Source organism: Ambystoma mexicanum, chromosome 6p (genome assembly GCF_040938575.1).
Source record: "Ambystoma mexicanum isolate Mex_15411 chromosome 6p, UKY_AmexF1_1, whole genome shotgun sequence".
In the NCBI taxonomy this organism is placed as follows: Eukaryota; Metazoa; Chordata; class Amphibia; order Caudata; family Ambystomatidae; genus Ambystoma; species Ambystoma mexicanum.
In genome coordinates, this window is record NC_090935.1 from 14,116,265 (window position 1) to 14,130,188 (window position 13,924).

Consider the following 13,924-nt stretch of genomic DNA (forward strand, 5'->3'; position numbering starts at 1 on the left):
GATACGATGGATACATTCCATTCATATCCCTCTCTTTGTGATCTAAAATATGAGCATAAAAAATGGGGATGATCTCCTTTATAATGACAGTTTCCAAATCTATCTTAACATTCTCTTCTACTCAGTCTAAGATGGAATATTCTTCCAACAAGAGAGGTTCTGAAAAGAAGAAAAGAAGGAAGATTGTGGATGGTGGATGGTGTGAATTATTTCTGTCGATTCTGCCGTAAAACTGGGGAAATGGAAACTTGTAAACATCTACTACTTTCATGCCTAGAGTTACAGGCAAAAAGAATGATATATCTTGAGAAGTTTGCAAAATGGGGTGTCAGGGGCGATGATGCAGATATTTGTTCTAGATGTATATCGATCCAAAATAATATAGAGGATGTGGCTGGTTTTATTAAGAGGCCGATTCATGGAACAAATGGGCCCCAAAAATCTTGACGCAAGCGTGAAAAAGCAAGCGCACGCGCCTGCGTGCGATTCATGGAAGGGTCTGCGCTTGTTTTCCCCGGGATGTGCGCCAAATCCATGCGTGGCGCACACGGGCGCACACGTCATTGCAACATCGCGAACGCCGTGCGCGACGCGCACAGGGAAAGCACACAACGTCGGCGTACACACCAAAAAGGGGGCGGAATACGGGGTGTAACACACGGAATGGGGAACAACGCGTGAAAATAAGGGCGTAACTGAGGATGTGCTGCTGGGAAGCACACGGAATGCCCACACGCACGCGAACCACACGTATTCATGGAATCAAATAGGGGAAACCCACGCACGGCCAAAGACACGCACAGGTCTAAACACGTCCACCACATGAAGGCAGGCGGTAGCGTCCCTGCGCATTACAAAAGTGTGCGCAAACAAAAAACACGTATATACAGCTACGATGAATGTCCCCATTCTGTGGCCCCCTAGGAGAAATGACGTGTCACGCAACGCACATGCATCCCAGAAAAGCAAGAAAAAGAGATAAGCGACCCCTGTTGCCCACGTGCGTGTAAACAAACACATGCAGTACGCTGTGGCAGCCAGGAACACAAAAAATACGTACGCGATCAACACGCAGGCTAGTATGTCCGTAAAAAAAGGGGTACGTGACAAACATAGACCTCCTGCAGTGGGAAAAATAGCATGTGCGACTCACCGTCTGCCTTGCGTGTAGAAGAAGAACGCGTAGCCAACACCCACCCGCTGTGAAGTAATCGCATGTGAACCCCAATGCCTGGAAAACACACACTCCGCTTCCCACGAAAAGCACGTACAGAGCGATGTAAACCCATGTGGGATCTCCAACCGAGCCAGGGGAACGCCCACGCGCTTCACGTCACAGACGCGCTTACGCATTAAGGGCCTTTCCTCGAATTAAACGCTGATGTGCAGTTTTTTCACGTGCCTATTCACTCCGTATCAAGCTGGATAAGCGACAACACACTGAAGACCACGCTCCTGCCCAGAAGGCCGAATTACTGCCCCCAGAGCCATGAGCAGCCTCCCACGAGCCATCTGCTGCTGCCTACCTGCTGCCACCGTGCCCTGCCATTTGGTGCCTGCACATCTGCCATCTCCAGGGGTCCAGTTGCTGTGACCACCCCTGCTGGAACAGTGGACTCCCGACTGGTATTCCATCACTCCACAGCCCAGCCCCAGGACCCAGTTGCCCACCCACACCTGCCTCGGGGGTTGCCATGTCCGACACAACACCATCTGGCACCAGTGGCAACCCCCCCAGCTGAGAGGCAGAGGGCTGCCAGCTTCACTTCCAATGAAGTTGGCATCCTGGTGGAGCAAGTCCTGGGGCATTATGATGCCCTCTTCACACCATTGCGTGCCGACAAGGAAGGACGGAGGAGGATCTGGACGGACATAGTGGGTTCCATCAACGCGGAGGAGGTGGCAACCCGCAACATCAAACACGTCCATAAGCGCTGTGAGGACTACAAGTCCAGGACCCTCAAGAAGGCCCAGCGCCTCTTAGACGCAGCGGATGCAGTGGGGTGTCGGGGCCAGCTTACCAACCAGCAGATGAGGGTCCTGCAGCACATTAGCCCAGTGCTTCGCCACCAGATCCTCAGGATGCAGGCCCGTCTGGAATTGAGCGGTAAGTGGCCATGCATTGCTGTGTGAAACAGGGCATGTTGCAGTGTGTTGGTAGTTAGCTGCTTGCCTGTATGTGTGACATGGGCCATGTATGGATGTGTGTGTGCAGGGACATGATGGTGCTGCATGTGAGTCCAGTCATGCGTGAACCACATGGATGGTGCATGTATTACAATGCAACATGCGGAGCAGCATGCAGAATGCACACATGAATGCATGCCTGTCTCTGTTCTTGGACATGGATGGGGTGTGAGAGATGGGTGCTGCTGTCAAGGACATGTACGGTGTACATGTCTGTGTGTCTGAGTAGCGTGTGTGTGACTTGTAACGCCATGGATGCAGGACACATGTCCGTGACAATGTTCTGATTCTCTGATGCAGCCTAGTCATCCTTGTATCCACTGTGTCTGGGGTGTACGAGGCTAGATGCATGAAACTACGGTGATGTATGTGCATGTAATCAGTATGACCCATGATGCATGTGAGTTTCAACCCACCATTGTATGTTTCAACAGTTCCTTGGACATGGATGCAAATGTTCAGTGCATGTGGCACACTTGTTTCTGCATGTGTGTTGCATGCACTGACCCATGTGTTGTGGAGGGACATGATGGAAGTGATCTTTGACAGTGCCACTCATGTGCTATTGCTTCCTGTCTAGGGGACTATTGTACAGTACCCTGATGCTTGTGTTTTATGTCTCCCTCTACACAGCGGCGAGTGAAGAAGAGGGCGGGGACGGCGATGTTGAGCAAAGCTGCGGGGATGCTTCCAACGGCCGGCGGCGCAAGGCCCAGTCACCCTCCCAGGAATTACCATCAGCCGGGAGCGAGGGAACTGGTGCCGCGTCTGCCACTATGGCTGCAGCGGAAGGGGCGGGTGAGCCCCCACAGAGCCTTGTGACGGCGGAAGACGGTGTGGAGCCATCCAAGTTGGTGGTGTACTCAGAGGAGGAGGAGGCCGCTACTGAGCCGCACATGGGGCCTGGTGGGGGTGGTACCACTGGTGCAAGTGGTGCAGTCCAGAGGCAGGAGGCAGCACAGGTCACTGTGGAGGGGCCTGTGCATGTCACTGTCCCTGACCCTGTGACTGCACCACCATGCACCAGCAGGGATGCCCCATCCCAGGTCCGTCCGCAGGTAGGGGGGAGGTCCACGTCATCTGGCACTCCTCTACCTGCGGACGAGGGGACCCGTGACCGTATGGAGTCCGTCCTGATTGGTGTCGCGTTGCCCACACGTGACATTCGTGATGACGTGCGTGCTTCCTGGGGGGACCACGCACGTCATCACGAAGAGCTGCGTGCCAACATGGCCCAGTTGGGAGGGGCCATGGTCAGGGGTTTCCTACATGTGTCGGGCACTCTGGCGGCCCTCTCCTCCTCTGTGCAGAATATGTGCCAGTCGTTCTCCATGCCGTCTTCCAGCGCAGATGCCACCAGGGCCCCCTGTGGACCTGCCCTGACCAACGCAGCCAGCTCGGTGGAGATCCCATCCCTGCCACAGTCAGGAGTCGGAGGTCCAGCAGGGGTGGACACCCCAGCAACTGGACCCCAGCAGATGGAGGATGTGCCGGCATCATCGGGAAGGGCATGTTCACGACGGCGCCGGGGGATTCCATCAGCCCGGATGCCGGCGTGCTGGCAGAGGCAGTTGCGTCGGAGGCAGCGACAGGCTCAGCGTGGGAGGCATCATGGCTCGGGGCTATCAACATCAGAGGGGCAGGCATTGGCCGGAGAGCAGGTGGACCCTGGAATGGGAGTGTCTTCTGTGTGGCAGCGGTTTGGCCAGCGGATAGATACGGAGCGGCGGCGGGCTGAGGAGGCTCACTATGGTCAGGGCGGAGAACTCCATGCGCAGGGCATTGAGGCGGGCTGAGTGCCTCGAGGCAACTCGCAGGGAGTTGGAACAGGCCATGGCTGCATCCCTGAGAGACCTCGAGGACAGGGAAGAGGCCCGCCCCCGGGACATCGACGTGGAGTTTGATGATCCCCTGGCCCGGAACATCACAGAGTGAGCCATAGGACTTGCCCGCCGCCATTGTATATAGTTCATTAGTCTTAGGTTTCCTTTGTTTTTCTTTTATTTTGGAGTTAATGGACATTGCTCCACTTCGTGTATATAGTTTTTTCTTCATAGGACTTTTTTGTAGGATTCCTTTTTTTTGTGGATCATGGACCATTTGGACTTCCATTGGGCCTCATTACGACCCTGGCGGAAAGTGACTGACCGGACCGCAACAGCGTAAATAGCGTTTCCGCCATTGCACGAAGGAGCAAAGTGCGGCTAATTACGACCCATCGGGCACGAGCATTACGCCATGGCGGAATCCGAAAGGCTGCGATGGCGGAAATGACCCCAAAACGGCCCTTACCGCCGCCGTACGCTGCACCAGGTGCAATACCGCCACCCATCTTAGCGGTCACCGTAATGAGCGGTCACCGTAACGAGCGGGCACCGCAAATTACGGGCACCGTAAATATACGGAAACGGAAGTAAAAGCATGTGGCCGGAACGGGAAACAGCACGCCGCACAACTATAAAATCCGAATCCCAACACAACCATTAAAAATCCGACCCTGACACACATCCCAACCCGTTAGCGACCCCAGTTAAAAAAATAAATATGGGAAAGGTAGCCAAGAAAGCGTGTGACCGCAAGCGGCAGGTACACTTCTCCCGAGAGGAACTGACCGTGCTCACCGAGACCCTCCAGGAAAATGCCGCCGTCGTCTTCTCCAGTCAAATGACCAGGACGGCCCTTGCCAACAAGAAGGCCATATGGGCCCTGGTGGCACAGCGCGTAAGTGCGGTGGGGACAACACCCCGCACGCCACAGCAATGTCGCAAGCGGTGGGACGACCTGCGGATCCGCGTACGCAGCATACTTTCTGCGAACAGGAACATCGCCACAGCTACCGGGGGGGGTTCAGAGTCGCCCATCAAGTTGACCCCCTGGGAGGATATCTGCGCCTCCACCATAGGAATGGAGAGCATAGAGGGAGTCGGAGGGATGGAGAAAGGAGTGCCGACATCCGGAGAATCAGGTAGGTTGGCCAAGAGAAACAATGCGAAATCCACAAACCACGAACATGTGCAGTACCATGTGACCCCATAGTGCAATACATACTTTGCCCTGACAGCGCCCTCTAAAAGTCAGAATGAATAAACAAATCAATCAAGATGCCATAAACAACCCCTACATGTGCAGCATGCACCCCCTAACTGCAGGCAGCCAAATGAATGCCTCCTCAATCCACACGAAAATGAGACCACCTCCAAGGCCCAGTCCCAAATCAGCCTCATGTACCACCCCAATGCATTTGATACGTTGCCATTCCAAATCCGACAGACCCATAACTAACGCTCGCCCCTCTTTACTCCACCACAGGGTCCGATACCAACGACGAGCTGCAGGACACCCCTACCAGCACGCCTGCAAAGAGGGCCAGGACCAACGTCCCAAGAGCCTCCACCTCAGGTGCAAGGATCAAGACACGGCAGCAGCAGGAATCAAGTGGAAGCACACTGGAGGAGACTGCAACAGGCACCCCAGCAGCCAGCAAGTCCACAACCCCAGCACCACAGGTCCCCCCAAAGAACGTATCTGATGGCACTGCCTCTGGTGGTAGCAGCACCATAGGTGACACAGCTGTCATGCCAGCATGCTCCGACACGGAAAACAGTGCTGGCGACGTAGGTACCATCCATGACCTTTCCCAATCCCCCTGCATGTTCCATCCCCTACACCATGACGAAACCACGCAGGGGCACCCTGAAGACGACGACTGGCCAACCCCCACAAGTCCTGTGCCAAGGCAACATGTGTTGAGCAGCCCCCCTGTCACACCACCGCAAATGTCCATGGCCCAGCAGAGGCAACAGTCCCTCGACCTGCTGATCGAGCAACAGCAGGAAGTGTCCACGCTACTCAAGGACCATGCAAATGAATGCGGGGGTTCCAGGGCAGCCATGGAAACATCCACCGAGACACTCAGGGCACAAATAGAGAAAAGTAGTGAGAGCCTCAGGGGAGAAATGGAGAAAAGCACCGAGAGCCTGAGAGCACAAATGGAGAAAAGCACCGAGAGCCTGAGAGCACAAATGGAGAAAAGCACCGAGAGCCTGAGGGGGGAACTGCATGCGACGTCCAAAGACGTTTGTGCTGAACTTGCTGCTGTGCGCCGTGTGCTCTCGGAGCTCTCACAAACCCTCAGAGACATGCATGGACGCGAGCAGGCAGAGACATCATCCGTGGCAAGTTCCGTCCAGGGCAGCCCCCAACGCAGATCTGGCAGGAACCTGCGCTCCACGGGCAGGGGTGCCCCTGATACCCGTAGAGGGGGCTTGCAATAGCGTCCAACCACGGACAGCATGCATATTTGGACACTGGTGTTGGGGGGGGAGGTAGTAGGGTGGAGGGGGTGTGTTGGGCTTCACTGGGTGGCGGGTCCATAGGGTGTATAAATCAAATCACATTAACAATACAGCATCTCATTATCATCCAATGACATGTGTGGACATTGATATTTGCGTACGAGGCCTTCATAGGCGCACAGTCCACAATGTGCCTGTACTACACACACACAGTGCCACAGGTCCCCTTTCCGTGCAATAGGCACCATGCGTGGTTGCTAGAAGCATGCATCTATGATGCTCTGTCGGATTGCACGTGCATCCTGTGCCTCATGGACTCCTTGAGGTGCCTCCACATCCCCACCCTCATCAGCATCATCATCTTCAGGTGCATGCAGTACAGCGTCAGGGGGCATGGGCACATTCCTACGTATGCACATGTTGTGCAGCATGACACATGCCATGACCATCTTAGAAACCTTCTCATGGCTGTACATGAGTGCCCCGCCAGACCTGCTGAGGCTGCGGAAACGAGCCTTCAGTAGGCCGAATGCCTGTTCAATGACCACACGGGTACGTGAGTGGGCATGGTTGTAGTCCTCCTCATGCTCGTTCTGTGGGTTCCGGATTGGTGTAAGGAGCCATCTCTTCAGTGGATACCCGGCATCACCTGTATGAGACGAATAAAGGGTGTCAGTGGAATGATAGTGCTAAGTAGCCCCCCCCCCCTCCTGCAAGGTCATTGACGCATCAAATGGGCCACGATGTCATGCATGGAATGAGACTCACCGAGTAGCCAGGATCTGTGCCCTGCGTGTCGCTCCATGTAGCGTGGTATTCTTGTGTTCCTCAGGACCATAGAATCATGGGTAGATCCTGGAAATCTGGCACAACAATGCGTAAATATCTTGTTGGAGTCACACACCATTTGCACATTGATTGAATGAAATTGTTTCCGGTTGCGGTACTGGACCTCCATGGCATGTGGGACAACCAATTCAACATGGGTGCAGTCGATGGCACCAATGCAACCCGGGATGCCGCCAAGTGCATGGAATCCCACTTTTGCGTTGGTAATCTCCTGGTACGTGCGTGGTAGTGTGATGTGGTCGTCGGCGTGCTTCAGGAGGGCATCGTGCACTTGGAAGAGTGTCCGTGAGAACAGTGGCTGTGAAATGCCATGCAACTGTCCCACTGTGTGCTGGTAGGTGCCTGTGGCCAGGAAGTGGAGTGCAGACACCACCTTCAGTAGGGGTGGGATGGCGGTTGGGCTATCTATCATGCTCACGAGGTCAGCATGTGTCATGTCCACAATGGCGATTATGGTGTCCCGGTCCAAACGGTAGAGGGTGTGGATCTGCTCAGCAGTGAGGTTGAACGGATCGGCTCGGAGGCGTGGGATTGCGGGCCGCCTGCGTGGTGGTAGTGGCAGTGCTTGTGGGCCTTGCTGACCCTGCCTTGCCCTCCTCCTCCTCCTTCTCCTCCGTCTCCCCTGTGCGCCCGGTTGTTGTACCTGTTGTTGTTCGTCGTCTTCTTGTAGTTGTAGCACTTGCAGTGCTATCTGGTCCCCCAGGCCCAACATCGCTAGTCCTGCCGGTAGCATTTTGGAGTGGGAGTGGTTGTGGGAGGGGTTTGGGTCTGCTATATATGTGCTGTCGGCCTGTATGGCCTCCACCTGTGCTGATTGAATGAATCTGTGGCAGATGCAATCCCTTCTGGCCGAGCCCGTCCCGCACGTAAGGCTGCATTTGGCCGCATGGCATCTTGGGATTGGAATCATGTATCAAATCCCGATGGCAGTGTGATGTACTTTGACTGATTTTCATGCTATGCTCCCATTGTTACACATGCTATGATTGCAGCCGCTTACATACCTGTGCAGAGTCAGTGGTATGTAGGGCTCGATCGATGGCCGACCCTCATGCAGCACAGTAACGTACTTCACCGACGGGCGTGGCGTCCCATTTGTGATTGCAGCCAGTTAGCATTATGACACACAGCCGCACTACATTGATGTAATTGTGAATGCAAGCGTTCACAGAAGCCTTTTCGACGTAATGTTGCAAGTGAGGAATTCGAAGGCCAGCATTTTTGATTTTGAAGTAGCGGCGAGGATACGCCCACAGGTCTGGCTGGAAATGTAACGTTCTATTGTAGAATGTCCTTGGGACATGGCCCATAACGAGCAGGCAATGAATGATATGAATTGAATGGGATGCGCAATAGCGTAGTGGACGATAAGGCAGGACGTTCCCAAATCCATCTTGCTTCACAACACTACAGATCCGGCCAGGAGCACAGTGGTTTTTGCAGACTGCATTACGCACAGACGCGATGGAAGTTTCACATATTATGTGAGTGAATATTCATGCGTTTTCATTGCGGGATGAGGGAATGATGAATGGATGCATGGACTGATGATTCCGTTTAGGGTCTGCCATGTACATGGGTTTTTTGAATCACTCCCCTTCCCCTGCGCTATGTGATGCAAGGCTGCCATAGTGGGACTTACGTCTATCTGCCCTTGTCGGATCCTCCCTGTCTCGACGCGCCTTCATACACTTGTGTCTAGGCACGTTACTAATCCCATGTCATGGGTTCTATCTTGACGGACGCATGCACAGTAACCGACGTTGCCAATGGTGTATTTACCTCGATTGATTTCGTTATGATTCGATACTGATTTAGGGGTGTGTATATTCCTTTGGAGTGGGCTAGCATGCATATGGGTGTGGATTTGGTGTGTTGAATGAAGATTGTAATGCATCATGAGTCCCGTAATGCAATCGGTTAATTAGTGTTTCTTTTGGGTGACAGGTATCTCCTGCCCTATTGCAGATGCCATCTCTACGCCACTCCTCCAGATGGTTTTTACTCTCGACTCCTGCAGCTTCGGGTGAATCAGTGGAGCACCATTTCGATCTTATGGGACGATCGCCAATGGGCCACATGCCCTTACGCTGTACTGGTGGCTAGGTGCAACATTTCGGCCTTTCAGCTCGACTAGTGCCTGCCTCATGGGACGGACCTGCGGTTCTTGCCGCTTCCATGTTGCCTTTTGGAACGTTGATGTAGGCCCTGTGTGCCATGATGGTACAGGGCGTCACACAAGTGGAAGCTGGTCAATTATTGCAGATGCAGCCCTCGGTGATGATGGTTGTTTTGGTGTTATTTTGCAAATTGCTGTGGGGCCTTTGTCATTTGGATGTGCATTTAAATTGTATTCCGATATTTGTCGTGTTTCGTTGTTCTTTGCAGGTGATGTGGCGATTTTCGATTTGTGGCGGTATGTATTGCGAGATGATCTGCATTGTGTTCCGCCTTCTGAGTTGAGTTGTGTGGTACAGTACTGGCCGCGTTTGCCTACGTAGCACAGTATGGTCACGGATAGGGGCTGCCATTGTGACTGTTTACATGATGTGCTGTTCAGGGGCGGGGGATTGGCTTTTGGCCGACTGGTGCCTGTCAGCCAGGTCGATTGGTGGAATGATGGGATGTTCAGAATGTGGCTGGTCACAGGTGACTGTGTTTGCGTGCGTTTGTTGGAGGGGGACTGGGGTCATGTCCATTGGAATAGCTTCTGTATTGATGCCATCTGTGCCCTGCAGCTCCCATCGGCCCCTCTTGGGATGAGCCTGGCTGCTCAGTCACTCTGCCAACTTGTGTGGTACATGCTTCTGCTGATGGTTGGTTTGTTTACTGGCAAGAGTACAGGGCTGGTGCAATCCCCCTCAGGATGCTGTTTTGGATGTTGCCTTGCGCTGGTGGCAAGCGATGGGGGACTACTGTTGTTTTGTGTCATGTGTTCTTGATTTTCATTTTGATGTATTGTACCTTCACATGCCTGTGCTGCATCAGTACGGCTATGGTGACATGCCGTACATGGATGCCCACTCACGGGGCGCTTTGAGCCCCTGCATGCTTTTCTACGTTGGCATGCATGGGTGAATTGTAGATTTCACTGGTTGCATAGTGTGAGTACATTGCGCCTGCCAGGAGTTGTGCAATGTGGCCAGGGAGTGGAGTACAGGCACTCAGTGGGCCATTTACGGTTGGTTCACGATGCCGTATTTCTCGCCATGGCGGAATGGTACTTTACGACGTGCTTGATGGCGTTCAGTACATGTCCGCTAGGGTCAGAATTCGCGTACCGTTGCGCCATGGCGGTGATTCCGGTTTTGCAAGGCGCGCGTGCGCGTACTTGGTGCAGTTAGCGTTGCCGTTCACTGCGGTGTCGCTAATGGCATCGTACTTTACGGTGACGGGTCATAATCGCAACGAGCGGTGTTCGATGGCGGTATTGCATTTCCGCCATCATTTTTCCATTTCCGCCAGGGTCGTAATGAGGCCCATTGTCTATAGTTGCAAACTTGTACATACTTTCTTTTTCTATGTTCCCATGCATCAATGGTTATTTTTCAATGTACATTGATTTTCATTTTACTATTCCTCCAAGTCAGTTCATTATGTTTTTGATACATTTTTTCTAACTTCTAAATTGGTGTTGTGTTCTGTCATTGGTTTTGTGCATGTCTCATTGAACATTTCTTCAGTCATGTGTTGCCACTGTGTGGCTCCATTGTGCATTCCTGCATGGGCATGGTGGTTCATTTAGACTATCATGGCATGGGTAATTTGGGAGTGGGCTCTGTGGATGGTTGCATGCTTGGACTGGGGGGCAAGGGGGATTAGGGTTGGCTTTAGGGACATGGGTCTGTTTTGTTAGGACATGTTGTTTGTTGGGACATGTGTCAGGGCCTCCTGGCATGTGGCCATCAATGGTGGGTGGGACATGTGTTGGGGCTCACAAGTGCATGCTGCCGTGTGGGCTGCCTGCAGTGCATGGCCAGGGGTGTAAGGTAGTCCCCTGTGGTGCGGGCTGCCTGCAGGGTCTGGGGAGGGTGGAGGGGGCACACCAGGGATGACACACACTGCCAAATTGCTTGTAATACTCCAAGCGCACCCTCGGAATACACATACCCCTCTCGCACTAGCGAAAACATGTGTAAAACTCCCCGCGCACCCCTCAGAATACACGTATCCCGCACGCACCAGGCAAAAGGCGTGTAAACATCCCTGCGCACCCCTCAGAATACACGTACAGAGGACGCGCCAGGCAAAACACGTGTAAAACACCCTGCGCATCCCTCAGAATACACGTACCCTGCTCTCGCATGGAGTATCTCGTGTGAAACTGTCTGCTCACACCCAGAAATTCGTGCAGGCTGCCCATCCACCCTCCCATGGCCCACAGGCAGCCCATCCACCCTGGCCAGGCCCCACAAGCACTAGCGAAAATGTGTGTAAAACTCCCCGCATACCCCCCAAATACACGTACCCCACACGTGCCAGGCAAAACGCGTGTAAACCTCGCGCGCACCCCTCAGAATACACATACCCCTCTCGCACTAGCGAAAACGTGTGTAAAACTCCCTGCGTACCCCTCAGAATACACATACTCCGCACGCACGAGGCAGTTTTACACGCGATGGGCCTGGCGCGTGCGGGGTATGTGTATTCTGGGGCGTACGCAGGGAGTTTTACACGCGATGGCCCTGGCGCGAGCGGGGTACGTGTATTCTGGGGCGTGCGCAGGGAGTTTTACGCGCATTTTCGTGGTTGAGGGCTGTATGCTGGTCCACTGGCCTTTGCGCCAGGTACTGGATTTGTGCGATTTCTTTGGCGCACGGGGCGGGGTTGGGGACGTAACTGGCGCTGCTGCAGGGTCGCTGAGCCACTCTGTGCCACGGCTGCTTATGGATGTTTTAATCCATGAATACGCTGTGCGCCTAATTGTGTTTTGGCGCACGCGGCTGGCGGAGACTGCCGTACGTGTACTCTGTGCGCCCGCCGCGTGTGCCACTTGTGCGCCGATTTCTATGAATTACCCCCTCAATCTCTGAATCTATATACTGATCCTGCTCTGGCAGCAGAGAAATGTAATCCTTTGGGGTGAGCGGGTCATCAGTTAATAAAGTAGTAGAGGCGTTAAATATATGCGGTATTGGAGGGATGGAACGAGGTATTTCTTTTCTTATTTGGGAAACGTATATTCTACAGGATTTTAGATTAATGGTTCAAAGGTTTTATTCATCACAGTAAAAATATTTTATTTTTTTAGTTATAAAATGTTCGGCTTGATTTAAACAAAAGAAATTGTCATTATCCATATGTGAGTATGTGGAACTTATGTAAATGAAGGCACTTTATCTGTTAGCCCCGTCCACCTTGTGCCGCTCTTTTTCCCTACTTAAGGAGCCCTCCGGCCTCTTTTCCTTTGCAGATGGGGAGCAGGTGCAAGTGGATCTGGGTCACCTGGCCTAAACTCCACCCACCTGGTGCCTTCCTGGTTGCCGCTCTTTTTCCCCACTTAGCAAGCCCCGCCCACCTGGTGCCTTCCTGGTTGTCGCTCTTTTTCCCTACTTAAGAAACCCTCCAGCCTCTTTTCCTTTGCAGATGGGGAGCAGGTGCAAGTGGATCTGGGTCACCTGGCCTAAACTCCACCCACCTGGTGCCTTCCTGGTTGCCGCTCTTTTTCCCCACTTAGCAAGCCCCGCCCACCTGGTGCCTTCCTGGTTGTCGCTCTTTTTCCCTACTTAAGAAACCCTCCAGCCTCTTTTCCTTTGCAGATGGGGAGCAGGTGCAAGTGGATCTGGGTCACCTGGCCTAAACTCCACCCACCTGGTGCCTTCCTGGTTGCCGCTCTTTTTCCCCACCTAGCAAACCCCGCCCACCTGGTGCCTTCCTGGTTGCTGCTCTTTTTCCCTACTTAAGGAGCCATTGTTACGCTCACCTGGTTCCCACAGGGGCGTCGATCGAACCCGGACTGCAGGGCGTCCACCAATGTGAAGCGTAGGGCAAAGATGGCTGTCTGGACGGACCCGCCCAGTCTTGTGTGCTTGACTCGTAGGAATATTCTCCTCTAGATGGAGAAAGGGATTTAGCCCCGTGGATTTGAGTGCAGACCACTCCCCACTGCTCCCGCTCTCCCCGCTGGCCACCTCCGATATTCCCAATTAGTGTCCTCACCTTATGTTTTTAATTGATGAGCTCTCCATCCTGCGTGGCTTGCAGGGGCGCGTAAATACCAGTTACTTCACTGGTTTGGGGTATTGGAGTTCTGGAAGATATGTCTCCGGAGTTACCAAGTTTACAGAGTTCAATATGTCCAAAGTTCACTCTTGCACCCCTTGGTGATTTTGCGGCAACAAATACTGTCTGGAGGTTGCTGGCAGCATTCAGGTAAGAGTCTGTATTACCCAACAATATCCAGTAAAGTTGCGTGAGTTTAACTTTTTATTTTTTCCTCCCTTCATAGATGCGGCGTATTGGAGGATAATGCCTCCGGTGGTAAATCAGGTAAGCCTTGTGGTAAAATGATGGTCTTTGTAGTCTCTCTAGGCTCACCTCGCTATTCCTTTGGTTTTTCCCCCAGGTATTGAAGATCGCCGTAGAAAATGATG